This window comes from Oncorhynchus masou, chromosome 2 (assembly GCF_036934945.1).
Source record: "Oncorhynchus masou masou isolate Uvic2021 chromosome 2, UVic_Omas_1.1, whole genome shotgun sequence".
Classification (NCBI taxonomy): domain Eukaryota; kingdom Metazoa; phylum Chordata; class Actinopteri; order Salmoniformes; family Salmonidae; genus Oncorhynchus; species Oncorhynchus masou.
This window is the reverse complement of record NC_088213.1, coordinates 28,900,191-28,906,232: the sequence shown is the minus strand read 5'-3', so window position 1 is coordinate 28,906,232 and position 6,042 is coordinate 28,900,191.

The following is a 6,042-nucleotide window of genomic DNA, read 5'->3' as shown; positions in this document are numbered from 1 at the left end:
AATACCATCCCCACCGTCAAACATGAAGGTGGAAACATGCTTTGGGGGTGTTTTTCTGCTTAGGGGACAGGACAACTTCACCGCATCAAAAGGACGATGGACAGGGCCATGTACCGTCAAATCTTGGGTGAGAACCTCCCTCCCTCAGCCAGGGCATTGAAAATGGGTCATGGATTGCTATTCCAGCATGACAATGCCTCAAAACACATGGCCAAGGCAACAAAGGAGTGGCTCAAAAAGAATCACATTAACTAAGGTCCTGGAGTGGCCAAACCAGTCTCCAGACCTTAATCCCATAGAAAATCTGTGGAGGGAGCTGAAGGTTCGAGTTGCCAAACTTTGCCAACCTTAATGACTTGGAGAAGATCTGCAAAAAGGAGTGGGACAAAATCTCTCCTGAGATATGTGCAAACCTGGTGGCCAACTACAAGAAACGTCTGACCTCTGTAATTGCCAACAAGGGTTTTGACACCAAGTACTAAGTCATGTTTTGCAGAGGGGTCAAATACTTATTTCCCTCATTAAAATACAAATCAATTTATACAATTTTTGACATTTTTTGTTGTTATTCATTCTGTCTCTCACTGTTCAAATAAACCTACCATTAAAATTATAGACTGATCATTTCTTTGTCAGTGGGCAAACGTACAAAATCAGCAAGGGATCAAATACTTTTTTCCCTCACTGTATGTGATTTCCTTTTTTACAAGGAGAGGTGCCTTACTTCTTTCATTTAATATCTATTTATTTCAGGCATCATCTCCACTCCAGTGGTTTGAGCTTTTGGTATTTGGTATTGTATTAGGATCCCCATTATCCCGAAAGCAGCAGATACTCCTCCTGGTGTCCACAACACAATACATGTTTTTTTCTTTATGTAATGTATGTTTTAATGTATAATTACAGATATATTCATAATAAATAAGTAGTGAGGTTTGATCGAACAAAATGGTGTATCTCCACAGCCATCGTAAAGTCAGCCAATGTATAACGGATTAATAATACATTCATCCACTCTATTGGCTCAGTAGCTTGAGCACACATTGTCCAAATGCAAACATTTGTCTCTCTGCTGTTGCTCGAAGGAGCCATCAGGCTAATTGTATTCATTGTTAGTATTCATAGGCTAGTGTGACTCACCAAGCTGATCCAGGAACTGCATCCTGATTAAAAATAATAAAAAACATAATTGAAAATAATTTTACATTTGTTTTAACACACTAACGTGCAATTTTGCACAACTATTGTAAAGTATTATTTCACAACTATTATAATGTTAATCACTTCAGCTTTCTCATATGGCCACTATGTCTATCAACAGCATCAACCTATTATTTTTGGGGTGATTTTAAACTCAACAGGATAACTAGTTTGTATATAGCACATACAGCCCATGCTGTTGCAAAATTAACTTAGCTTCAGTAAAATATTAGCATTTTTTTATGTTTCATAGCATACAGTGGGGCAAAAAAGGATTTAGTCAGCCACCAATTGTGCAAGTTCTCCCACTTAAAAAGATGAGAGGCCTGTAATTTTCATCATAGGTACACTTCAACTATGACACACAAAATTAGAAGAAAAAAATCCAGAAAATCACATTGTAGGATTTTTAATGAATTTATTTGCAAATTATGGTGGAAAATAAGTATTTGGTCAATAACAAAAGTTTATCTCAATACTTTGTTATATACCCTTTGTTGGCAATGAGGGCTGTTGCTGGGCAACACGGACTTTCAACTCCCTCCAAAGATTTTCTATGGGGTTGAGATCTGGAGACTGGCGAGGCCACTCCAGGACCTTGAAATGCTTCTTACGAAGCCACTCCTTCGTTGTCCGGGCGGTGTGTTTGGGATCATTGTCAGGCTGAAAGACCCAGCCACGTTTCATCTTCAATGCCCTTGCTGATGGAAGGAGGTTTTCACTCAAAATCTCACGATACATGGCCCCATTCATTCTTTCCTTTACACGGATCAGTCGTCCTGGTCCCTATGCAGAAAAACAGCCCCAAAGCATGATGTTTCCACCCCATGCTTCACAGTAGGTATGGTGTTCTTTGGATGCAACTCTGCATTCTTTGTCCTCCAAACACGACGAGTTGAGTTTTTACCAAAAAGTTATATTTTGGTTTCATCTGACCACATGACATTCTACCAATCTTCTTCTGGATCATCCAAATGCTCTCTAGCAAACTTCAGACGGGCCTGGACATGTACTGGCTTAAGAAGGGGGACACGTCTCGCACTGCAGGATTTGAGTCCCTGGCGGCGTAGTGTGTTACTGATGCTAGGCTTTGTTACTTTTGTCCCAGCTCTCTGCAGGTCATTCACTAGGTCCCCCCGTGTGGTTCTGTGATTTTTGCTCACCGTTCTTGTGATCATTTTGACCCCACGGGGTGAGATCTTGCGTGGAGCCCCAGATCGAGGGAGATTATCAGTGGTCTTGTATGTCTTCCGTTTCCTAATAATTGCTCCCACAGTTGATTTCTTCAAACCAAGCTGCTTACCTATTGCAGATTCAGTCTTCCCAGCCTGGTGCAGGTCTAAAATTTTGTTTCTGGTGTCCTTTGACAGCACTTTGGTCTTGGCCATAGTGGAGTTTGGAGTGTGACTGTTGGAGGTTGTGGACAGGTGTCTTTTATACTGATAACAAGTTCAAACAGGTGCCATTAATACAGGTAATGAGTGGAGGACAGAGGAGTGGAGGACTTATTTTCCACCATAATTTGCAAATAAATTCATTAAAAATCCTACAATGTGACAATGTGATTTTCTGGATTTTGTTTCTCATTTTGTCTGTCATAGTTGAAGTGTACCTATGATGAAAATTACAGACCTCTCTCATCTTTTTTAAGTGGGAGAACTTGCACAATTGGTGGCTGACTAAATACTTTTTTGCCCCACTGTATCTATGTTTTCCAAATTCATGTTTGAAAATGTAACAGATTTACTTTTTTGTCAAACGTTCCCTGTTCAATTGATGGTTATCATTTAGGTTAGACACACCTTAAAACCCTCACTTTAAGCATACATTTTAAAAACGGCAATATGTTACGTGTCTCAACATAAAAGGTGGCTTTTCTTTACGACATATAAAATATCACGCTAAACGACCAGAAAGTACACATTTGACTAAAAACCCATTTAAACAAGTTTGCTATACCGGCATGCCTTTCTACATTTGAGTTTACTTTGATCATTAATTATTTTACCACCGATGTACAAGTAACTGCCAAAATAAAGAAATCACTTGTATAAATGGGGGGTGCAAATTGAAAGCAGGTGCTTCCACACAGATGTGGATCCTGAGTTAATTAAGCAATTAACATTCCATCATGTTTGGATTGTGTGTATGGTCTGTGTGTGTGTGTTTCAGTCACCAGATCTCTGAACACCTATGGGATATTCTGGAGCCTGAGACAGTGTTTTCCACCGTCATCAACAAAACCACAAATGATGGAATTTGTCATCCCTCCAATGGAAAACCACCAGACACTTGTAGAATTTATGCTGAGGTGCATTGAAGCTTATATAGCGCCTCATGGTGGCCCAACGCCCTATTCAGACACTTTATGTGGTGTTTCCTTCATTTTGACAGTACGGTCAAGCCAAATCCTGATTTGTTTTAGTGGTTTTCCTGCCATGAATGTAACACATGACATTAAATATTGTACCGTCAGGTGATCAACATTTGTTGAAAAATTGCCTTTTTTATTAAGTCAATCATCTAACTTTTTTTTTTTATCATCCATTGCTGACAGAGCCGACCAGAGCCGACCAGATCCGACCAGAGCCGACCAGGCTCTGTCAGCAATGGATGATAAAAAAAGAGCCGACAGAGCCGACCAGAGCCGATTATATCTGTATATGATCATGTCTACATTCATCTGGGAAGAATCTGTTGAAGGTTTGTAGGTTAGTACTTTTTGTATCTGACCCATCTTTACATTGACAATGGAATATTCATAGTGGTCAGTCTGGAATTCATACAGAGCTCAAACCTCACTACCGTACCTAGGGCGCTCTTCCAAAATGTTATTGACTGTTTTATGACTGATAATTGGCCCAACCTTTAAATGGTTTCACACTACCTAGGCTATGGCATATACCCTTGTGTCTACACCCCAGGTGTTTTTTTCCTAACAAAGCCTTCGCTGACTGAATAGCCTATCCACCCTTCCCCACGCATCCCCACCTAGGTCTTGCCAGAGGCTGTGTGCGGCTCCACCTTACCCAAAGACTTCAATAATGTTTGATGCTTTTAGCAGCTCCGGGTTGTGTATTTGGCTGCTCTATCGTCATAGCTACACTTGTTTTTTGTATAGAACCATTACTACACAAGCTCTGGGTAAATAGACTGAGGTTGAGAGTAAACTCAATTCAGCATACAGAAGTAATATCATACAGAGCAAGCTGATGAGCACTCTGTATAACTCAAACCAACTGTGATGATTTATGGGTGACAGCTTAATGTTAAGTGTAACTACAGGTTAGATTGAGGTAGGTTGAAACAGGAACCTTTATGTAAAAGTAAGTGTAATATTAAAACATGTTGAATAGAGTGGGAGAAATGAATCATAATTAACTATCCAGTGTGGAGCACACAGTGTTGTTTAGCTTCTTAGGTGGGACTTTCAATGTTGATTCAGAGTCAATACAGTTGTTGATCTAATTGCAATTTAAATGTATATCTAATCCACTGTGGCACCTCAAGGCATAATCTTCTAAATAGCTGTAATGTCCTGTACATAGCAATTGGCACTACACTGACTTTGATTGAAATCGATTTTATGTTTGTCAAGTGCTTTGACTGTGGTGGTCTATTGAAGGGCCCATTATTCCATTATCCATCATTCTGTTTCAGGTAAGGGTTTCAAGAAACTGTAGAGAGTATTTCTCATTTTAAAGAGCCATTGATGCCTCAACTAACCAAAAGCTGTCAGCAAAATGTCCCTTTGGACACCAACACTTGTGCCAGTTGTAGACAAGTCAGTATAACATGATCATGCTATATAGCAGGCAGAGTGCTCTTTTCTGCAATATTAGTTTTGATTTGAATGAGTATATTTTTCCACTTTTTGTGTGATTGTTGTGAGGCTACAACATCAGTAAGATAAGTCATCTCTAACAGAGGACTGGTTATAATAGCAAAATAGTTTTATAATATCCTCCAACTAAGGTGGGAACCTTCCCATTTCTGTTCACGCAGTTTGACAAACACTATCAAAATCATTTGAAAGAAATCATTTAAGCGCATAAAAAACTGTGTTTGTTTTATATAATCACACATGCCACATACAGACCCTGCTCTGCCCCCAGCTGTGCCCTGGACACCATATGTGAGAGTTTGTACTGTTAGGTGACCTAAACTGGGATATGCTTAACACCCCAGCAGTCCACCCCAGCAGTCCTACAATCTAAGCTAGATGCCCTCAATCTCACATAAATTATCATGGAACCTACCAGGTATAACCTCAAACCCTCATAGTACACCTCTACTGTCTTCAACCAGGATCTCAGCAATCACTGCCTCATTGCCTGCGTCCGTAATGGGTATGCGCTCAAATGACCATCCCTCATCACTGTCAAACGCTCCCTTAAACACTTCAGCGAGCAAGCCTTTCTAATCGACCTGGCCCGGATATCCTGGCTACCCCTTCCCCGGCCAACAACTCTGCACCCCCCACAGCAACTTGCCCAAGCCTCCCCCACTTCTCCTTCACCCAAATCCAGATAGCTGATGTTCTGAAGAGCTGCAAAATCTGGACCCCTACAAATCAATCTAGGCTAGACAATCTGGACCCTCTCTTTCTAAAATTGTCTGCCTCAAATGTTGCTACCCCTATTACTAGCCTGTTCAACCTCTCTTTCGTATCGTCTGGGATCCCTAAAGATTGGAAAGCTGCCGCGGTCATCCCCCTCTTCAAAGAGGGAGACAATCTAGACCCAAACTGTTACAGACCTATATCTATCCTACCCTGCCTTTCTAAGCTTTCTTCGAAAGCCAAGTTAACAAACTGATCACAGACCATTTCGAATCCCACAT